This window comes from Mandrillus leucophaeus, unplaced genomic scaffold (genome assembly GCF_000951045.1).
Source record: "Mandrillus leucophaeus isolate KB7577 unplaced genomic scaffold, Mleu.le_1.0 Scaffold158, whole genome shotgun sequence".
Taxonomy (NCBI): domain Eukaryota; kingdom Metazoa; phylum Chordata; class Mammalia; order Primates; family Cercopithecidae; genus Mandrillus; species Mandrillus leucophaeus.
The window spans coordinates 809,807-816,820 of NW_012101565.1; the positions used below are offsets into that span (position 1 = coordinate 809,807).

The following is a 7,014-nucleotide window of genomic DNA, read 5'->3' on the forward strand; positions in this document are numbered from 1 at the left end:
AGCGGCGCTCATTCCGAGGCTGTGCGGTCTAAGCCTGCACCCGGCTGCGGCAGCGGGGCCACCGACTGTCCTGCCGGCCTCCCCCTGGTCTCCCTGCCTTCGTGGTCCAGCGCCCTTTCACGCTGGGGCGGGGCCCTAGATCCAAACCCAGTCCCACTGACCTCTGCAGCACAGGGCTGGCTGTCAGGGTGCCCCACAGGTCACACAACCAGGCCAGTGAGCCCCTGCCCAGGGCTGGCACACAGCTCTCTCCCAGAGCCTCCGAGGGCAGGGGCACCTGGCAGGTCCTTCCTAAGCACATGCTCCGCTGCTGGGGAGAAGGGACCTCACAGGCTCAGATGGCCCCTACCTCATCCCCTACAAACAGCAGCACTTCCAGGATGCAGAAACCGGCAGAAGCGCCTGCTATCCAGCCCACAGCAGCCCCTCAGAGGTGGTGCCTCTGGACAAAGGTCACTGCAAGTCCTGCGAAATCATCACTGCCAACCAGCCTCTCACTCCCAAGGAGACCAGAGACCGGGCACAGCTGGAGCCTCCCTCCTGCACTCAGTCCTCAGCATGACCCCTGACCCTGGCCAGGGTTTAACCCCAGTGTCTTCACTGGGGAGCATGGCCAAGGGCAAAACCTCTAGACCAGCACTTGGCAATGGGCCCTGAGCCACAACAGGCCACACCGCTCACCTCCGGCAGCACTACAGCCTTGTTCTTCCCGGTAAAACCCGGACACCAGGACCGTGGGAAGCAGATGAATTCACATGCATCCCGCACTTTCGCTGTGACCGTTGGGAATGCAGTGGACACAGGCAGAAAGGGAGCCTGGGCTGCCACCGCACGCCCTCAGGGACCCTCCCCTGCCACCAGCTGACTCAGTGTCCATGTCATCTAGCTGCTGGAAACCACGGGCAGAGGCCGAAGGCTGCACTCGCTGGCTCTCAGGGCCCAGGCAGACCTGGTAGGTGTCCCATCATTTCAGAATGAGCAGCTCAGCAGCTGAAGGTACACACACCCCAGGACACAGCAGCTGACTCTCCGGGTGGGCCACCTCCTCCCAGGGGCTGCGGAACAGCGACGCATTATTTTTTCAGATGACCCTTTCTACAACCCAGAACAGGGCCTTAGCCCAGGCCCACTATTCCTTCAACAAAATCCTGAAGTCAGTGTGTTTTCCAGTTCAGGTTTCTAAGGGTTTTTGGTTTATTGTTTTTTACTTTTTGTGGAGATGGCGTCTCCCTATGTTGCCCCGGCTGGTCTTGAACTCTTGGGCTCAAGTACCTTGGCCTCCCACAGCGCTGGGATTTCAGGTGTGAGCCACCATGCCCAGCTGATTCCTCAGGTTTCGTAAGAGGGAGTGTGGCAGGACAAAAACCCTAAGATTTCTCAATAGATGCAGAAAAAGCACCAGACAAATCCAGCACCATTTCATAATAAACAGAATGGAAAACCCACTCAATAACAGAACAGAAGGAAACCTAAGCTGAAAAGCGGCATCTACAAAACCCCGCAGCTAACCTCATATGCAAGAAGAAAGACTGGACGCTCCCCCTGAAATCAAGAATAAGACGAGGATGTCCACTCTCACCACTGCCACTCAACACGGTACCAGAGGCTCTCACCGAGCAAACAGGCAAGCAGATGAAATAAGACGCCCAGATCAGAAAGAGAGAAGTAAATCATCTCTTTTCGCAGGTGTCATAATCTTGTATATAGAAAATCCCACAGAATCCACAAAAATTGGCTGAGCACCGTAGCTCATGCCTGTAATCCAAGCACTTTGGGAGGTCGAAGCACGTGGATCACTTGAGTCCAGGAGTTCAAGACCAGCCTGGGCAACATAGTGAGACCCTATCTCTATAGAAAATAAAATTTTAAAAAAGAATCCACAAAAACTATTAGAGCTAATAGACGAATTCAGCACAATTGTAGGGTACAAGATCAATATGCAAACATCAGTTGTATTTCTAACCAGGAGCCATGCACAAACTGAAAATGAAATTAAGAAAATAATTTACGGCCGGGCGCGGTGGCTCAAGCCTGTAATCCCAGCACTTTGGGAGGCCGAGACGGGCGGATCACGAGGTCAGGAGATCGAGACCATCCTGGCCAACACGGTGAAACCCCGTCTCTACTAAAAAATACAAAAAAAAAGCCGGGCGAGGCGGCGGGCGCCTGTAGTCCCAGCTACTCGGGAGGCTGAGGCAGGAGAATGGCGTAAACCCGGGGGGCGGGGCTTGCAGTGAGCTGAGATCCGGCCACTGCACTCCAGCCCGGACGACAGAGCCAGACTCCGTCTCAAAAAAAAAAAAAAAAAGAAGAAAATAATTTACAATAGCATCAAAAAATAAAATATTGCACAATAAATTTAACAAAGGAAGTATCAAGCTTATACTCTGAAAACTGTAAAACATTGGTCAAAGAAATTAAAGACAGCCTAAATAAATAAGCAGCCATCCCGTGTTCATGGACCGGATGATTTCATAAGGTTAAGACAGCAATACTCGCCAAACAGATCCAAAAACTCAATACAATCCCCATCAAAATTCCTGAAAACTCAATGTAATCCCCATCAAAATTCCAGCTGGCGTTTTTGCAGAAATGGACAACCTGATCCTAAAATTCACAGGGAAATACAAGGGACCCAGAATAGCCAAAACAATATTTGAAAAAGAATAACAAAGTTGCTGATCTCAAAACTTCAAAACTGGCCTGGGCAACACAGCAAGACCCCATCTGTACTAAAGATTGTTAAATTAGCCAGGCATGATGGTGTGTGCCTGTAGAAAGGGAGGAGACCATCTCTCATATTGTCTTCTGCCTAATTTTTGCCTCAAAGAAAAGAAAAAGTAGGAGTTAAAGAAAAGGCAGAAGTGAAATTCAATAGTCAGCCCAGCGCCACACCCCAGGCCTGGTAGTTAAAGATCGACCCCTGACCTAATCACTTAAGTTTTCTATCGATTCCAGACACTATATGAGGAAGCATTGTGTAACTCCCTGTTTGGTTCTGTTTTGATCACCAGTGCATGCAGCCCCAGTCACGCAGCCCCTGCGTGCACAACGTATCACGGCCCTTTCATGTGGACACCTTACAGTTGTAAGTCCCTAAAAGGCACAGGAATCTTGACTTTGGGGAGCTCGGATCTTGAGACACGATTCTACCGATGTTCCCAGCTGATTAAAGCCTCTTCCTTCCTAAAACTGGTGTCCAAGAGGTTTTGTCTGCGACCTGTCCTGCTATAGTAGTCCCAGCTACTCGTGGGGCTGAGCGAGAGGACTGCTTGGACCCAAGCGTTCAAGACTGCCGTGAGCTATGATCAGGCTACTGCACTCCAGCCTGAACAACAGGCTCCATCTCTTAAAACAAATGTTTTTTGGCCGGGCTTGGTGGCTCATGCCTGTAATCTCAGCACTTTGGGAGGCCAAGGCGGGCGGATCACCTGAGGTCTGGAGTTTAGGACCAGCCCGACCAACATGGAGAAACCCTGTCTCTACTAAAAATTCAAAATTAGCCAGGCATGGTGGCACATGCCTGTAATCCCAGCTACTTGGGAGGCTGAAGCAGGAGAATCACTTGAACCCGGGAGGCGGAAGTTGTGGTGAGCTGAGATCGCACCATTGCACTCCAGCCTGGACAACAGAGTGAGACTCCGTTTCTCTCTCTCTATACATATATAAAATAATATGTAATATATATATAAAATAATATGTAATATATATATTATTTTTTAAAAGGGGGATAATCTAAATAGACATTTCTCCAAAGATGAGATACAAAAGGCCAACAATCCTGTAAAAAGATGCTCAAAATCATCAGCCATGGGAGAAATGAAAATCCAATCCACAGTGAGGTCACCTCACACCTGGGTGGCTGCAGTCAACACGCTGGGGAGGGCGTGGAAAAGTGGCACCCACTGCACAAGGCCAGAGACACAGATGGGGAGTCTAGGCCTGCAGACCAGGAAGGGTTTCTATGAACTGTCTGCCAATATTCCTGGGGTTGGTGGCCCCCTCCCCTTGTGCCCTCTTCCTCCCCAGGCCACTCAGGGGCTGCCCAAGGGAGCGGAGGCGGGGCTTCACCACTCTTCCTCAGAGCAAGTAGGAGGACCCCTGTTTTGCATGAGAGAAACTAGGCTTAGAAAATTTAAAGAATTTTCCCAGAATCGAACAGCTGCTAAATGCAGGAGCCGGATACCCACAAAGACCTTTCCCACCTGGAAGCCCGAAGCCGGAGCCGGAGCTCCAAGGCTACGCAGGGACTGCCCAGGTGGGAGGCAGCGCAGCCCAGCAGACACAGCTGCAAGCAGCAGCGGGGTTTACCCCATCCCGAAGCCACACTGCAAAAGAAAGTGACTTTGACCTTAATGATATACTTAATTCCAACTATTTCACCCAAAATACTGTCAACATAATATGCTAATGAGAGAGTACGCATCGCTCTTCTCATAGCAGGTGTGTGTGTCACACCCCCAGCACGTCTCCACTGGGAGAGCTGCCCGGCTCGTGGCTGCATACAGGACAGAGCAGGGGTGACGGCTACAACGCAGTGTGGCCCACTTGTGGCTGTGTGACCTTGGGCCGGTTACTTAACCTTTTTTTTTTTTTTTGACTAGCAAATAGTTTATTAGTATATGGTTTCAACGGGAGTAATAAATTCACATATAAAGGAGACAATAATCAAGTCAAAAGAATAAATGCTTACTAATCATCAGAAAATCTGTGGCCATTAGGGCTGGCACGTAAAAATCCAAAATCACTCAGAGGCCAAATCTTAAAGAAGATTCGTCCTCTTATTAGTCCATATGGAATAGGTCCATAGTATCTAGAATCTGTGGAATTCTGTAGATTATCACCTTCTAACCAAACATGACCCATTGGCACCATAGGTCTGTTCTATAATTCATTCAATTTTTAGGGAAGTCGCAGGGCTTCCAGGAAAAAAAAAAATTAAAGCATGTCAGAGGAGGAGGGAAGGTTCACCTTCCCCACCCAGCAACGACTGCTCTCTATGGGCCTAACAGATGCTTTTAACTGAGCTTTGGGAAACGGCTTCTTGATCTCAGCCTTTGTGGCCTCTGTCAAGAGCAGAAACCAAGGGCAGTGAACAAAGGGGTCAGGGGTGAGCTTGGGGCTGCTCCCAACTCCGGAGCAGGTGCAGGCCACACCAGACCATGCTGCCAGTGTCCACCCTGGCCCAGGCACAAAACACCAGAAAGGGAAGGTCACAGAGCCACTACGGAAGGTCCCGACCCCACTGCCCCATCCACTGCTAACTACTTCTTCTTTTTCTTTCTTCTTCCTCCTCCTCCTCCTCCTTCTTCTATTACTATTATTATTATTATTATTATTATTATTATTATTATTATTATTATTGGAGACAGAGTCTCGCTCTGTGACCCAGGCTGGAGTGCAGTGACGTGATCTCGGCTCACCACAACCTCTGCCTCCCAGGTTTAAGCGATTCTCCCGCCTCAGTCTCCCGACCACCACACCCGGCTAATTTTGTATTTTTAGTAGAGACAGGGTTTCACCATTTTGGACAGGCTGGTCTCAAACTCCTAACCTGGTGATCCACCCACCTCCGCCTCCCAAAGTGCTAGGATTACAGGCGTGAGCCACCGCGCCCAGCCTGCTAACTTATTTCACAATAAAATCTTAGAAGAAAATCAGACACTAAGTTCATCCGTTGTTTTCTCATATCTGCAAGAATCAGCATCGCCAGGCGTGAGTGCCTGTGAAGCTGCTCATCAGAATCACATTCATTGTTTATTTACTACTGAAGATGCCTACTTGGCCTTTTTTCTTGGGTGGCTTTTCATGGTTATTAGTCTTCACTGGCTTGGTGATCTGTGCAAATCTAGAAAACAAATTTATACATAAATATGCAACTCTGCAGCTCATTCAGGGTTGCCATTTTAACAACAGAGAGTCAAAACAGCCTCATGGAAGCCTCCCATGCTTTTAATGACCCTTTTCTCATTTTTAAAAAGTACACCTGGCAAAGCTGCTGGCAACCTACATGCTGGGGCATCAAGGAGCCTCTGGGCACAGCACCAGCTAGTGGTAGAAGTCCCCACCCCAGGCCAGAAGCTGCGAGCACATCTCAGGCACTTCCCGGCCCCAGGGAAGAGTGGGCGGGCAGTAAAAGGCAGCTCCTGGGTCCCCTCCAGGCCCATCTCTGCCCCACCAACACCACAGCAGTTCAGAAATCATCAATTTGGAAAAACAGTCCTTCAAAAGGGACTTTTGAAGAAGAAGTGTGAAAAACTATCTTCAGAAACAAAACTCACACTGAACAGAGAGAGGAAAAGACACTTCGCTTAAGTGGGAGTGGCACGGGGCCCACCTCGGGCTGCACGCTGGGTCAGGGGTGCTATCCCCAGGAACCCCAAGGAGGTTATGGGGGCGCCAGGCACCCCGGTCTGAACCTGCCCACTCATCGGCTGACTGCCCACCTCGCCCGCACCTCACACTACAGCTGCTCTCACTCCAACATCTGACCATCACAACACACACCCACATCAGTGCAGATTGGAGACACAGTGAAATGCGCGTCTTGCAAGGAAAAACTTGTGAGATTTCTGAAAATCATGTTAGAGCCCTACTGAGGCAGAGGCCTGGGCCAGTAGAGAAGGGTGAGAGGAGGCCATCATAACACAGCTGGAAAGCAGGATTAATAGATGGATTCCATGTGGAATCCAGGCCCTCAAGGATGGGGCCCTCAAAGATGACACCAAGGTCTGTGCCTGAGAAGACAGAAGGAGCCACTTCATTGAAACGAGAGGACTAGGGAGGGAAGGGCGGCAGACACCCATGCTCCTCTCGGGATGCTCTGACTGCAGAGGCAGGAGAGGGGAGGGGGAGGGGAGGGGAGGGAAGAAGGGCAGGGCCTCAGGCTCATAGCCCTCAGTAGGTAATGACATCTGATGTTTTTATGGTTAGCTTTTGTTTATGGAATTGATACTGATTTTCCATTTTCAGTTGTGGTGTAAAGTTTCTCTTTTTTTTTTTTTTTTTTGAGGC

General features: G+C 49.9%; 1 protein-coding gene across 3 annotated transcripts in view; it reads right to left on the bottom strand.

Moving 5' to 3' along the window:
* Positions 1-7,014, bottom strand: part of TOP1MT (topoisomerase (DNA) I, mitochondrial) — a 53,401-nt gene that overhangs the window by 23,563 nt on the left and 22,824 nt on the right. The window contains exons 1-2 of one of the 3 annotated variants that reach the window (XM_011975644.1): positions 5,266-5,295; positions 1,580-1,587 (exon numbers count right to left, since the gene is read on the bottom strand). The exons of the other annotated variants lie outside the window; for them this stretch is intronic. The gene's annotated coding sequence lies outside the window, so the exon portion shown is untranslated. Of the gene's footprint in view, positions 1-1,579; positions 1,588-5,265; positions 5,296-7,014 lie in introns of those variants that run through there. 3 annotated transcript variants of the gene reach the window in all.